This window comes from Pinus tabuliformis, chromosome 6 (assembly GCF_031772625.1).
Source record: "Pinus tabuliformis cultivar Carrire ecotype Pingquan chromosome 6, CPIR1, whole genome shotgun sequence".
Taxonomy (NCBI): Eukaryota; Viridiplantae; Streptophyta; class Pinopsida; order Pinales; family Pinaceae; genus Pinus; species Pinus tabuliformis.
Window position 1 is genome coordinate 1,590,902,716 of NC_142292.1, and position 16,410 is coordinate 1,590,919,125.

At 35.9% G+C, this 16,410-nt stretch overlaps 1 pseudogene; it reads left to right on the top strand.

Moving 5' to 3' along the window:
* Nucleotides 1-6,957: 6,957 nt before the first annotated feature.
* Nucleotides 6,958-13,472, top strand: LOC149264912 (uncharacterized; annotated as a pseudogene).
* The last annotated feature ends 2,938 nt before the right edge of the window (nucleotides 13,473-16,410 follow it).

Here is a 16,410-nt window from a genome sequence, read left to right on the forward strand (position 1 = left end):
ACAAAACTCAAAACTAAAGAAATCTCCTTTCTATTTTGCTACTTCTAAGGCCTAAATCAACTCATTGATATTTCTTAGAATCCACATCTTTTACACACTAATAGGCCATCTATGTTTTCTCATGAGAAGTTTTGCTTACAACCCTTTAACCTTGTTTCTGAGCACCTTGTTGTTTATTTTAAGATTTTTTGTTTTCCTTATACCAGAAACACATTCTTAACAACATAGTGCCATTTGTGCCTTCAAAAGTTCATTTTGTTCTTTGACCATTTCATTTTTGTCTTTAATATACTCTTTTAGTACTTATAACTAAGAAATGTCTTTCTGGAGAGTGTGAATAGTTTCATGTTTCCCTTGAGAAGTATTTTTTTACCTCTGAATCAACTATAGGATCATCATCATATAAAAGTTCTTCATGAAATTGAGTTTTACAAGAAGGAATTTGAAGAATTCTGTAAGAAGTGTGGTATAGCACGACAGAAGACTACTCCATACACACCTGAGAAAAATGGAGTTGCAGAAAGAATGAACAAGACGTTGATGGAAAGGGAAAGAAGCATGCTCAATGGTGCCGGGTTAGGACAGGAATTCTAGGTAGAGTTGGTGGAGACAACATGTTACCCCATCAATAGATCACCTTCATCAGCATTGGAGGATAAGACTCCACAAGAGGTATGGACTGGTAAGAAACCCTCTCTTTCACATGTGATGGTATTTGGATGTGATGCATATGTACATGTTCCAAAGGAGAAAAGAACAAAGTTTGATAGTAAATCTGAAATGTGCATCTTTATTGGGTATAAGGATGGTTTAAAGGGTTATAAATTTTGCAACCCAGTAATAAGGAAGGTTGTGTACAGTCGAGATGTGGTGTTCAGAGAGGTGAAAGATGTTATCAAATATGAATTCCAACCAAAGGAACCTGAGAAGATAGATTTTGAGCTTAAGGAGGAAGAATCAAACTCTACAGCAGAAGAGGAATCAGAAGATGAAGAGCCACAAACTCTGGGTGTGAGAAGATCAGTTCGAGAAAGAAGGCAACCAGAAAGGTATATTCCATCTAATTTCTGTTCAAATTTTACTTTATCTATTACCGATGATGATCCTAGAAATGTGAAGGAAGCATTAGATTCAGAGGATGGAAAACTCTCGAAAGAGGCCATGGTTGATGAAATGACATCTTTGCACAAAACTGAGGCTTGGGATCTGGTGGAGTTGTTGTCTGAAACAAAACCCATTGGCAGCAAATGGGTGTTCAAGAAGAAGACAAATGTAGAAGGAAAGGTGGAGAAATACAAAGCTCGGTTGGTAGCAAAAGGTTATTCCCAGGTGCCGGGAATTTATTTTGGTGATATTTTTTCTCCTGTTGCCAAGGTAGGTTCTATTAGATTACTTTCATCTGTTGTTGTTTCCTTTTTATTTTGAGGTAGAACAGATGGATGTGAAGACAGCATTTCTTCACAGGGATCTAGAAGAGGAGATCTACATGAAGCAACCTGAAGGCTTTGTGGTGAAGGGTAAGAAAGAACTGGTATGCAAGTTAAAAAAGTCTTTGTATGGGTTAAAACCGTCACCAAGGATGCGGTATCAAAAATTTGATACATTTATACAGGGACTTGGCTTCACCAGAAGCAAAGTAGATCACTGTGTGTATTTTAAATTAATTGGCGACCGTGTTATTTATCTGGTCTTGTATGTGGATATATGTTGTTGGTTGGAAATGACAAAGAAATTATCCAGGATTTGAAGACCCAATTGTCCTCCAAATTCAACATAAAAGATCTTGGTGCTGCAAACTATATTTTGGGCATGGAAATTAAAAGAGATCGGGCAAAGAGGAAGCTCTGGTTAAACCAAAGGAAGTATGTCGAGACAATACTACAGAGGTTTGATATGAAGGATAGTAAACTGGTGAAGGTTCCTATTCCTATAGGTGTAAAGTTATCTACTGAACAGTGTCCCAAGACACAAGAAGAGGAAAAGGACATGTTCTGTGTTTCATATGCAAGTGCAATCGGTAGCATGATGTATGTGAAGGCCTGTACTAGACCAGACATTGCACATGCAGTGAGAGTATTGAGCAGGTTTATGTCAAAACTAGGGAAGGAGCATTGGACAGCAGTGAAGTGGGTTTTCAGGTATTTGCATGGAACTAGTGATTATGGTTTGTGCTACCAAGGAAGACCAGGATTAGACAAAGTTTTGGATATTCATGGCTTTGTTGATGCAGACTGGGCTGGAGATCTAGATCATAGAAGATCTACAAGTGGGTATGTGTTTAACGTATTTGGAGGTGCAGTCAGTTGAATGAGTAAGAAACAATCTATAGTGGCACTATCAGCTATAGAGGCAGAATACATGGCAACCACTCATGCAAGCAAGGAAGCACTTTGGTTGCAAATATTGTGTTCAAGTATGGGGTTAGTACAGGGAACTATAAGGATAGACTGTGACATCCAAAGTGCAATTTTCTTGGTGAAGAACCCTGCTTACCTTTCAAATACAAATCACATTGATGTTCAGTATCACTTTGTGAAGGATATGATAGAAGACAAAAAGGTGTTGTTGGTAAAGGTAGACACGTTGAAGAATACTGCAGATGCATTGACAAAATTTGTGAGCTCTGAGAAGTTCTCTTGGTTTATAGAAACAGTGGGCATTGCAGGGCTGCATAAATGACTAAGGTCTCTTATGGCCCCTGTGGAAATAAAACAACAAGTGGGATAATGTTGGGTTGTGTTATATTCTTTCCACGACTAGCTACCCTAGCAAACCAGGGTGTTAGATGGGGGGCGGAGCCCCCCCTTCGTTGTGTCGATTGTGTAGTGAGGGGGTAACAAGGGATTTGAGGGGGGCGGTTAGCCCCACTCTACAGCGTCAGGGGCAGCGACCTAGGGAAAAAAATTTTGAACCCTATGTTAGGTGGGTAGAACTACCTATGGTTTTGTGCATGTTTTTCGCACATGGTGTTGGGCGCAATGGTTTTCAATCCATGGTATTGTATGGTTCGGCATGTATATATATGTATTGTAACATTGGAAGGAACATAATGAAAAATCAATCTAGTAATCCCGATTTTGGGATCTAGGGGAAAATCTCTGTGTATATTTGTTTTATGTGTTATGCTCTCGCTATTGTTTATTTTCTGTTGTTAGAATTGGTATGCAGTTAATTTCTCTACTGGGTTAAAACCTACAGTAAAAGCGGGTAAAAGTGGGAGGAGGTGTTACATTCTCACAATAGTTTGGTGTTGACTGTGATGAAACCTTTGCTCCAGTAGCAAGGTTAGACATAGTCAAAACTATTATTGCCACTGCAACTCAACAAAAATGGAAAAATTTCAACTTGATGTAAAATATTCTTTCTTAAATGGCATATTACAGGAAGAGGTTTATGTGGATGATCCCCTTGTTTTTGAAGTTCTGCAATAGGAGCATAATTTGTATAAGTTGAAGAAAGTTTTATATGGCTTGAAACAACCTCCCCAAACTTGGTAGAGCCTAATTGACTCTTACTTCATTAAAAGTGGATTTCATAGAAGTAGCCATGAGCCAAATCTATATATAAAAACTCATGACAATAGCATTCCCATTATTTGCCTTTATGTTTATGATATGATTTATACAGGTAACATGATAGAAAAATTCAAAGCTGACATGCAAACAGAGTTTGATATGATCGATCTAGGGCTCATGAAGTACTTCTTAGGAATTGAAAGTCAACAATTTGCTAATGGAGTTTTTATCTGTCAACAAAAGTATGCCACTGACATCCTCCAAAAGTTTAGAATGATCAACTGCAAACTAGTTGACACTCCAATTGCTCTAGACACCAAACTAAGTAAACAAGATGAAGGACCATCAATTGATTCTGCATTGTATAAAAGTGTAGTTGGTAGCCTCTTGTATCTCACTATAACTATATTTGACATAATGTTTGCAACTAGTTTTGTTTCCAGATATAGGGAATCACCCAAAAATTCCCATTAGAAGGTTGCAAAAAGAATATTAAGATACGTTGCAGGGACACTAGACTATGGCTTGTTCTACACACATTCTAAAGATCTCTCATTTTCAGGCTACGAAGATAATGGCTATGCAGGAAGCTTAGATGATTGGAAAAGAACCTCATGGTAGAATTTTCACTTGGGCCCAAATCTGATCTCATGGGCCTTCAAAAAACAACCCGTTGTTTCAATATCTTCTGCAAAGGTGGAGTATGTAGTTGCAACTTCAACAGCTTGTCAAAAAGTATGGCTGAGAAGGCATTTGAAGGATCTTTAAAATATTCAAAAGGATATAACTCCTATTTTCTATGATAACAATTCTTCCATTTCTTTATCCAAAAATCATTTCTTTCACAAAAAGAGCAAACATATTGACACACACTTTCATTTCATTCACAAGCTTGTCATTGATGGGGATATCTTTCTTGATTTTTGTGGATCACAAGATCAACTTGGAGATATTTTTATAAACCATTAGGAAAAAATGTATTTGAATTTCAAAGAAAGAACTTGGGCATTATAAGGGCTAATAATTGTAATAGTTGAGGTTAAGCGGGGGTTTTGAGAGCATTAATCTCAGTGTCTGTTAAGTCTCATAGTTAGTTTTGATTCACTTTAGTTAGTTGAGTTTAGTTGAGTTTTAGTTGGTACTTTCTCCAGTTATTAATTGTTGTTTGTTTCCTTATCTCCCATGTAGTTTATTTAACTGTTTTTGAATGATGAGAAGATTTGTTCACTCCATTGAGAATTTTGAAGCCATTCTCTGTGTATTTTCACCTCTGCAATCTCTGTCAAAGCTTTTACCTAAGTCATCAAAGTCTTAAACTTAGAGAAGAATCCCTTTATGGTCTTAAATTTGTTTTGATCTAATGAATCTAATGATTCTCTAGCTATTTCCCTCTCAACTCATATTTCTTTTAAAGCAATACCTTCAATGTGGTCCAAACATGACGAGAGATGTCAACCTTCTACATGAAATCAAAATTCAGGGGAGATTGCTAAACGCAGTATCCCATAAGACTCATCCATTCTTTTGAAGCAATTTGATTTCTTAATGTTGAAATTGATCGATTTTAATCCCCGTTGTGATAATGTAGAGTGCCTTTCTAGGAAAGAACAATTGTATTTTTAGCTTCCAGTCAATGTAATTGAAAGGAGTGAGGATTGTAGTGAGTTGGTAAATTCTCTGTGGGTTTTCCTAACTTGTCAAATCTGAAATAAAATTCTAGTATTCTTTATAAACTCATTGATGTTGTGACACCATGAAGGATTTCAACCACAAGCATAAGATTTAGTTGTGTAAAAATACTAGACTAGCTGCAATAGAACAAGAGAGAAGGGAGAATGAGGTTGATGAAAAAAAAAACTAAGTAGCTAAAGGGACCAAGTCACATAAAAAAGGGATATGGTTGTTAATGAATGAATATGGAAATTTATCAAAATAAAAAGGGGAATGAAAATTAGTAATTGGAGACCTTAGCAACAAAGTAATGTGCAATAATTGAGAGGAAATTGTTATGCCATAGCCCAATTAGTTTTGAGTTGCCTTCACATATCATCCTAAGTGTCACCCCTTGATCCTAAATGGTAGGAAAAGTCAAGTAGTAAAAGAAAAGTTCTCAGATATACTCCTAATAATATATGAAAGAGGGTTAAATGATGACCTATGTGAAATCATAATAAGATCTTAAATGCAATGTACCCAACATGAACAAATTATATCAATTATTTACATGACATCATGTATATTCATTTTTATTTTGACTAATTTTTAACCAGATCTCATTACATAATGCCTTTGATTCATTTTACAATATATTAACATAACAAATACAAAAATTAAAGAAAAAGAAAAAAAAAACATAAAACAAGAATAAAGAAAAACATGAAAACTAAATTAAGAAGTGAGATCTATCCAAATGAAAAATATGAAATAAAATATTTCTTAACCACGTAATATATATATATATATATATATATATATATTATATATATATAATATATATTTTGAAAAATAATTTAAAATTAAATAAACAACCAATTTAATTTATATATATATATATTGAAAAATAATTTAAAATTAAATAAACAACCAATTTAATTTAATTTATATATATATATATATATATATATATTACTGAAAGTTTAAGTCCCACGGAGGTAGGCGAGTTGTTAATCACAATGCAGTGAAGTTCCTTAGAAAGGCGAGCTCCGTACTGAAGGTCACGAGTTCAAATCCCCCAGACTAGCCCTGTAAGATGTGGAGAGGGGCGGGTGCAGTTTGTATCGGTCAAAATCGACCCTGTGTAACGCAAGTTGCGAGGCTGCTGCTCTAATTGCCAATTCCTCTGTAATAAAAAAAAATACTAAAAATTTATATTAACCTATTTAATTTTAAAATCTCTCATACTAGGTGATTATTCAAGTCGGTGATTATTCAAGTCTATCTCATTGCCATTTATGATAATATATCAAAAAGATCTCCACATAGCATTTGCATGAGAAAGTGCATGTTAGCCTAATATTGGTTCTTTAATGGTTTTCATTTTTATTGAGATAAAGTATTTGATATCCTTTTATAATGAATGGTATTGGTTTATAATATTTTAATAAATTTTATTTATAAATTATGAATATAAATATTTTAATATTTATTATAAATTAATATCTTTTAACTTATCTCTATTATTTAAATATAAAATTTAGTTACCAATAAATTAATACATATTTTGAAATTAATGTATGCAATGAATCATAAGAAAAGGATTGAAAAAATTAATGAAATTAATAACGCTCTGGTCCCTTGCCTACTTATACATGTCTCAACTGTGACTCTTTCAATTTCTAAACAAAATTCCAAACCAACGGGATCTTTGATTTCCTTGCATAGTCGATTTCTTCTGTTTATGTAAATATTTCTTCTGTCCAATAAAGATTTACCAGCTGATGCAATGACGACTTCCAGCGAAGGTTAGGTTCCATGTTTCCTGTATGGTGGTTATCCTCCTCTCTCGTGGGTAATGTCGAAACAATTATAATAGGAATTTCTTACTATTTCCAGTGGTTCCATGACTATTGCTTAGACAATTTATAAAGGAAAATTATCTATAAATTACAAATTTTTAATTAAATGTATAAATAAATATATAAAACAGAATTATAAGTAATTTATATTGCAGATTTTGAAACTCAAGGAATCAATAAAAATTATAAATTATTTGATTATAAAATAATTCAACAATAAAATTTAATAAATAAATTATAAATTATTTGATTATAATTTAACAATAAGGAAAAAAATAAAATAAATATTAAACCAACAAATGATTGCGAAATTCAATAAATAAAATAAAAATAAGTTGACTCATTTTTTTTTTATTTTTCTTAATTCTTTTTTATTGTCAACTCCAAGCATGAATTTTCTTCAGGTGAGTTCCCCATATTAACGATTTCTTTGCATTCAAGAAATTCTTATTGCTTCCTATGGTTCATTTTTTTATGGTTATTTTTACTTTGGTTGGGTTTTGAAGGTAGTGAGAATGAGGTGATTCTTGCTTTGAAAGATTTCGACATTCCTCCTTTCAAGGATTTTGAAAAGTCCTCAGCCGAGATCGCGAGGAGGAAGAAATCGAATTTATATAGAGGTGTCAAGTAGTGTCCATAAGGAAAATGGGTTGAGGAGATTCGAGATCCCAGAAAGGGCATTAGGGTTTGGCTCGGAATGTTTAACACTGTGGAGGAGGCAACCAAAGCCTATGATGCAGAGGCTATAAAAGATCAGAGTCAAGATAGCCAAGCTCAACTTTGTCGATCACTCGTGTTCTGAAAAAGTGGACAATAACAAGAAAATGTCAAGGAAGAAAGTGAAGTCATGTACAAAAAAACCCTAATTTAATGTTGGGTTTGAATATGAACAGTAAGGTAAAACCCTTATATTCCCCAATGCATGACTTATTAGATGGTTACTGTGTAAACAATGGAACCCTCTTTGAAGGATGCCTGCAGATCAGATCTTCTAGTCTCAGTCTCCAAGGATATCGAGTATCGATACTCTCAGTGCCTAAAATTTGTAGAAAATTTGATGTAGGTTAACCCGATAATGCAATATAAATCAAAGCAGAATACTATAACCTATTTCTACTATTGATTTGCAGAAGCTTAAAGATCGAGCTAAACAATATAACTAGAAGAAGAAGAATCAATGGCACAATACACATGAAAATACTTTGGGGAAAGCCTCAGCTAAAAACCTCACACTATTGTATTATCATACAGGTGGAAATACATAGGAATCATACAAAGCCTTAGCTCTCACAGATGCTCATAGGAAATCTTGGCTTCTCTTTAGCCTTCCTCTCTGCCCTCCAAGCTCCTATTTCCTTGTACTGTTCCTTGTGGATGATCTTCTCTTACCAAGTGGAAAACCCAATGTACCAAGTGGATGATCTTCCTCCAAAACTGCGCAATCTTCAAGGATGAATCCTTGACTGCATGCATGAGTTTTCTCTTTGAGAAAACACATGCAACTGATAGTACATTGTTCTTGACATTTATCTCAACTGGGTCTTTCTCAGAATAGACGTGCATGAGTTTCTGATGAGGAAATCTTCAGTTAACTGGAGTAGCACTAGTTGAGTGCGTGCATGCATCAATAACTCACTATTAGTTCTTCAAAGAGTTTGGAACTAATTTAATTAGACTTTACTCAGTAAACTGAGTTAACTAATTACAACTCAAATATAACTCAATCTTATCTCCTTAATTTAAGGGATAACTCTTGCATGACTTCATAAAGACTTCTAACTTGAATTTCTCCAACTAGTTAATTTAAAATAAATTAATTAATTATTTCCAAGTAGCTGTTAAGACTAAATTTGATTTTAATTCACAATTTAATTCAAGGACAAATTAAATTGAAATATTCTTGTTGTCATATTTCAACACTCCCTCTTAACAAGAAAGGGATTATCTACCACCCCGATCCTGTCTCTATGGAACTCAAATTTACACTTTGACAATGCCTTTGTCAAAATGTCAGCATCTTGCTGCTCTATCGAAATATACTGCAACAGCATGATCCTCTCGACCTATAAAAAGCCACGGGCAACAAATCTTGCCTTATGATTCTCCACACTACCATCAGCAGCTTGCTTTACCTTGTAAAGCCAACGGGAACTCACAACTGACTTGTTCTCCAGTCTCAAAACCATGTCCCAAACACTGTTACGAACTATGGAGTCATACTCCTCCACCATAGCATCAACCCAAATCGGTTGTTGCACTGCTTCCTCAAAGGAAGATGGCTCGGTCTCAACACATTCCCCAGCAAGGGCCATGTATCTAGTGTACCTCTTCGGTGACCTCCTCTATCGGCGCTGAGAAGATGGTGCTCCCACATTCTCTCTCGCATCCTCCAACAATCTGTCAGCTTCTCTTGTGTGCTTCTGTCCATCTCTAGAAGACTCTGCTTGAGTGGATGTCTCCACTCCTAGAACCTCTGCATGCGACTGCTTCGCATCAGTCTGAGGCTCCTCCTCCTTAAGAACGAATAATTCCTCCACAGCATGTAGTTGGAGCTCCCTCTCAAGGGAAACTCGCATGGCCTTCTGCTCATCAAACTTGAGATCTCTACGAACCACTATCCTCTGACTGGTAGGCAAGTACACCCAATAGATCTGAGGTGTATCGGTGTACCCCACAAATATCCCCAACTCTGCTGTCGGCTCAAGCTTCTTCCATGCATCCTTTGTCACATGGAAATATACCGATGACCCAAAGATCCTAAAGTGACCCACATCTGGTCTCTTACTGGAGAAAGCTTCCTCTGGTGTCTTCATCCCAAGTATGTGATGTGGGCTTCTATTCTGCAAATAGACCGTTGTGTTGCATGCCTCAGCCCGCAAGTGAAGTGGTAGGCCTCGGTCATGTAGCATTGCCCGTGTTGCCCCTACAATAGTTTTGTTCTTCCTCTTGGCCACCCCATTCTGTTGTGGGTTATGAGGTGCCGTCAACTCTTTTTTAATTCCTTCCGCTACATAGAAGTCTTTAAACTCTTGAGAGACATATTCTCCATCGTTGTCGCTTCTTAAGGCCTTGATCTTCTTCCCTGACTCTTTCTCGACGAAAGCTTTGAACTCACAAAACTTTGTGAAGGTTTGGTCATTCTTCTACATGAAATAAATCCAGCATTTATGAGAATAAACATCAATGAAAATCACATAATACATTTGCTTCACTGTGGATGTCATCAAGAATGGTCCACACACATCAGTATGAACTCACTCTAAGATAGCCTCTGCTCGACTATCTCGATCATGAAAGGAAGACTTGGTGTACTTTCCCAAGGTACAACCTTTGCATGTGTCAACTTGCTCAAGTTTACCTTTGGGAAGTCCTGTAGATATCTGTTGCATTATCTTCAAAGCCCCATGATTCAAATGGCCCAACCTCCTGTGCCACAACTCACCAATGTCTTGGCTTTGCACCAATTCTGCTTTCATACTCAATGTTTCACAATCATCTACCTCTAGTTTATAGATATTCTCACCTGAATCCCTATCCTCTTGTTCTGACCCGTGGCTTTGTGTCTTAGGAATTCCTTTCCTTTACTGAAGGAAACATCGTAGCCTTTCTCCTCCAACATCATGACCGATACCAAGTTCTTCTTCAGTCTAGGCACATACTTCACATCTGTCAAGGTGATAGGAGCTCCATGCTCCCTCTGAAAAGCAATTGTGCCCACTCCTGAAACACTATACCTTCCGTCGTCACCCATCTCTATGTGCATCTTGAGGTCTTTCTCCTCCAAGGCACTGAATAAATTTTTATCACCGGACATGTGGAATGAGGCTCCACTGTCAAGATACCAGACAGAACCCATCATCGATGACACCATGCATGCGATGAGGGTAAAGTCCATTTCGAACTGAGAGGCTAATGCCTCACCTTCCAATCCTTCCAAGGATCCCTTCTTGGACTTCTTCAATGGGAAATTAGTCACATAATGTCCCATCTTGTGAAAATTAAAGCATCTTACTTTAGACATGTCACCCTTCTTCCCTCCATGAGAAGAATTCGATTTGAAATGGGAAGCCTTCCTCTTCCCTTTCCTTGCCTTACTTGCTAAGGAAAGATTTTCTTCATCATCATTCTTGGATGAAGAACCATCTTGTGTGCTCCTCCTAATCTCCTCCTACATAAGATCTGACCACAGTCGTTCCCAATCCGGCAGTTTCCCCCTTCCATTCACAGAGTCCTGGTAGCTATTCCAACTCTTTGGAAGGCCAAGGAGAGCGAGGCTCACCATATCATCATCGGCAGTAGTTATTCCCACACTGCCAAGCTCATCTCTGCAGGTGGTGAGCTTTTTCAGATATGTGGAAATAGTATCGCCCTTCTCCATCTTGATTCTTCAAAGCTTATCCTTGAGCGCAAATTTCCTCTGGTCACTACTGTTCTCGTAGAGGTCCTTCAATGTCTTCCACGTTGAAAATGGAGTTTCCTTCCCATGGAGACTCAAGACGATATGGTCTCGAACTCCCTCAAGGATGATTTGTCTCACCTTCGCCACACACTTCTTCCACTCAACCAACTCTTGTGCATTAGTTGAAGATGGCTTTGGTATTTCTTGATCAATGAATTCCTTCAAGCCATTGTCTTCTAATACAGCCTCCATTCTATCTTTCCATGCTATGTAATTCGAGCTACCTTCCAAGGCATACTTGAGTCTCAAGCCATAGAACACCATTGGCCAACCTTGAAGTATGATATGAATTCGATTTGCACCTGCAACCCCGAACTTCAAATTTCGAATTCTCTTCTCAGTATATTGTTCATCCTCCAATACCATGTAGAAAATATGATGTAGGTTAACCCAATAATGCAATATAAATCAAAGCAGGATACTATAACCTACTTCTACTATCAATTTGTGGAAGCTTAAAGATCGAGCTAAACAATATAACCAAAAGAAGAAGAATCAATGGCACAATACACATGAAAATACTTTTGGGAAAGCCTTAGCTAAAAACCTCAGAGTATTGTATTATCATACAGGTGGAAATACATAGGAATCATACAAAGCCTTAGCTCTCACAACTAGCCAGCTCTGAGTACAATCCTCACAGATGCTCACAGGAAATCTTGGCTTCTCTCCAGCCTTCTTCTCTGCCCTCCAAGCTCCTATTTCCTTGTGTTGTTCCTTGTGGATGATCTTCTCTTACCAAGTGGAAAACCCATCTACAAAGTGGATGATCTTCCTCCAAAACTGCGCAATCTTCAAGGATGAATCCTTGACTGCATGCATGAGTTTTCTCTTTGAGAAAAAACATGCAACTGATAGTACATTGTCCTTGACATTTATCTCAACTGGGTATTTCTCAGAATAGACATGCATGAGTTTCTCATGAGGGAATCTTCAGTTAACTAGAGTAGCATTAGTTGAGTGCATGCATGCATCAACTGACTGTTAACTCGCTATTTTTTCCTCAAGCAGTTTGGAACTAATTTAACTGGACTTAACTCAGTAAATTGAGTTAACTAATTACAACTCAAATATAACTCTATCTTATCTCCTTAATTTAGGGATAACTCTTGCATGACTTCAGAAAGACTTCTAACTTGAATTTCTCCAACTAATTAATTTAAAATTAATTAATTAATTATTTCCAAGTAGCAGTTAAGACTAAATTAGATTTTAATTCACAATTTAATTCAAGGACAAATTAAATTGGAATATTCTTGTTGCCATATTTCAACAAATTCCAGTGCTCCATTTCGAAGCACTTCAAATGTTTCCACAGTCCAATCTTGTGAGCATATAAATTTGAGCCAAACTTTGCAGCAATCATGCTCTTGTGATATCTGTAGCCACAACTATTAAGAGGTGAGCGATTTCATGTCCACTGCTTATGGCGATGCCGCAAATTTTGAACTGGTGAAATCTTCCCATTCAGGAGGTTATTTTGATTCTGATCATAGCAGAAACTCATTTGATGGGGCACACTTCCCATGGGGTCATGAGACGAAAATCCCAGAAATTTCATCTAAATATGATGTTGGACATGAGTCTCTATTTATAGACATAAAACCCCCACTTCAGGTTGTTGTTAAAGACAAACCTGCAGATACCTCTGTTGGGGTGAACGGTGGGACATAAAGTTTTCCAGTGGAGACATTCATGGAGTTCAACGATGGGACAAAATTCTTTGCAGTGGATATCTCTATTGAGGTCAATGGTGACATAGAATGCTGCAAAATAGAGGATAGCATCGTGCAGATTGAATTTTCCAAATAATTATCTGCCTTGGAATCATATCATGGGTTGTCAGAGAGTCCTAATCTTATAGTAACCATGGATGAATCAATAGAAGTTGGAAATCAGGGTCCAGGCTCCTTTCCATATGAGCAGTGTTTCCTGAAACCATGGATCTATGACGATCTGCCAATTTCGGGTTCAGTTTACTAAAGCAGTCGCAGCGATCAACGAATTTCAGATTCAGCTTATCAAAGCAGTTTTGGTTCTTGCTTCTGAGGCTTATTATAAATACATAACAAGCAAGCAAGACTCGTGGTATGCAGGGTTATTTATGGCATTTACAGTCTTTTAAACTCATGTTTTGTAATTTTTTCTTTATGTTTAATTGTTTGTTTACATTTGTAAAGTATCTCCCACCTGTAATGAAGATATCGATCAAATTCAAATTACATAGCTTGGTTTTTTTGAATGAGAGTGATGACTTAATTTACATTCTGAAATAATATTTAGGGGTAATTATAAGTTAAATTAGGTTTAAAATAATTTAAATTAAAACACAAATTAATATAATGGCTTTTTTAATATTGAATTATTAATATTTGTTTTCTTTTATTTATTTATTATTATTAAATTTTTTTGTTAGCATTGGTTTGACATAGTTTTGATTTGGACTATATAACTATAATTACTAGTTGAATTCATATATTCTCCATGCATAGTTTACAAAGTTAGCTAGATGGATTTGAACATTTTAGTAAGTTTTCTTATACATTATTATTTTCACACTATGTAGCCACTGATCTCTCATTATGTCCCTTATTCTTTTGCACAATTAAAACTAGCAATTGCACCATATGTTGCAAAAAAAACGCCGTAAGTCAGTAGCATAGGGTAAGTCGGTAGCATAGGGATATGTGATAACAATTGCACTACATGTTGCAAAAAAAAAGGTCATAAGTCGGTTGTATAAGGATATGTGACAATAGAGAAATGAGAGTTTCATAACCATTGGTAGACATACGTATCCTCCAGTAGCTCCAAGGGGCATAACATGATCTCACTGGGCAGCTACAACGTTCAGACTAATGATTGAAAGTTATTCTTTGCAATATGTATTGTCTATGTGCTCATATGTGTTCTCTTATATGGGAAGCTATAACATTCAAACTAATGATTGAAATTTATTCTTTACAATATGTAGTGTCAATGAAATTTATTCTTTGCAATATGTATTGTCTATGTGCTCATACATGTTCTGTTATATTTTCAATGACGTAAATGAATAGAGACCCACACTTATATCCAGATCGACCCCTTCCTATGACGAAGATGAATCCACTATTGTGGTTGTGGCAAAGGATTTGATTATGGAGGCCCAAGCCTCGACCTCAACCTCAACCTACATATAGGTTCAAGGCCAATCTGTATGGATATTAGTATGAGTAAAATCCTAGATGGAACATATCACTCAAGCAGGTATTCTAATTATAAATATGGATGAGAGAGTAAATCGAGTTATGGGAGGAATCCTTGCTATGGTCAATAGGAGGCTAAGTTATCCATCAACCTGAAGTAGTCAATGGGAAACCCAAGCATGTATTGTAAACCTACACTATCACCATTTATATTGATTGTGTTTTCATGTTGGGAGCAATTGTTGTTGTGTACACTCTCCTACTAGTCAAGAGTAAGACTAGCCAATTGGGTAATCTAGAAATTGAATTCCAGTGGTCAAACAAGTGATTGCGGGATAAGTATGCACATTGTTGCCTATACTTGTAATCGAATTGTTGAGAGGTCCCGACAGATGGAAAAAGGGCCTTTTGTATTGTAGTGTTTGCCTTTAAAAAATACCCCTTGCAAAAGAGTCTTGCATCCAATTGTTGCAATGTGAATATGTCTTTTTCTCAGTAATCATGAGCAACAAGAGGAACATCCTCCAAGGCTTCAAAGTCCCCATATTAACATTCAACTGGTAGTTCCATATGCAAGCAAGATCCCAAGTCTGAGGAGCCCAAGCTTGAAGAGCATGCCTGGTCCTATAAAAATAGATATTTTTGCCTCTGAAAGCAATAATGGAGAAGAGACAAGCCATTCATCTATTGGGGATCTAAAGCATGCCTAGTCCTATAAAAATATATATTTTTGCCTTTGAAAGCAACAGTGGAGAAGAGACAACCCATTCATCTATTGGGGATCTAAGAAATGATTGAGATAATTACAACAACCAATATGTTTATTCTACTTTAGGTGAGGTTTTATATTAGCATAAAGTTGTCAAAAGTATTACTAGCTTAGTTCAGGTTGTTTGAATTTTTTAATGTGAGAATAACTAGGGTAGGCACAAACATTTTTTTCCTCTAGCCTTTCTTCTCATCTAACTCAAATTCATAAGCTCATACTGCCCAAGAAAACAACACATCAAGCTCTAACAGCAATCATAATATTTCTAGAAAACAACACATCAAGCTCTACAACAATCATAATGTTCCTAGGAGACGAGTCGGTTGTCCTCTTGTCATATGCTATAGGCTTACAACGTTTCCTTTGCAACGTATGGTGCAATTGCTAGTTAAGTTTCTAAGGCCTTAGTTACATATTTATGTTTATTCATTTTTTCTTGTTGAAATATTAGTCAAACTCTTTTTATTTTACAAATTTATTGATAATATAAACAAATAGATATATTTATTTATTCATTTAATTAAAATAAATAAAGTTATATTATTAATCATTTACATATTTATGTTTTTAATGCCTTAGTTATATATTTATTTTTATTCATTTTTCCTTGTTGAAATATTACTCAAACAATTTTTATTTTACAAATTTATTGATAATAAAAACAAATATATAGTTATTTTGATTTTTTTCCTTGTTGAATTATTTAGGTCTAGAGTCTGCCCTAAAATTTATTTTGCTTGGCTAAGAGTTAGTCTTATTTGGACTTAAAGAAATAGGTTAACAACGAGTTAGTCTTATTTGGACTTAAGGAAATAGGTTAACAACCTAAGACATAGAGTCATTTGACAAGAATGAAATCCTGCCCCCTTTACGGATCACCAAAAGGTAATTTTAGCTGGCATGGTTCTCCTTGAATAACAGTGGCAAATCAACCTACATTCATGGATCACCATTAGTGATGGGT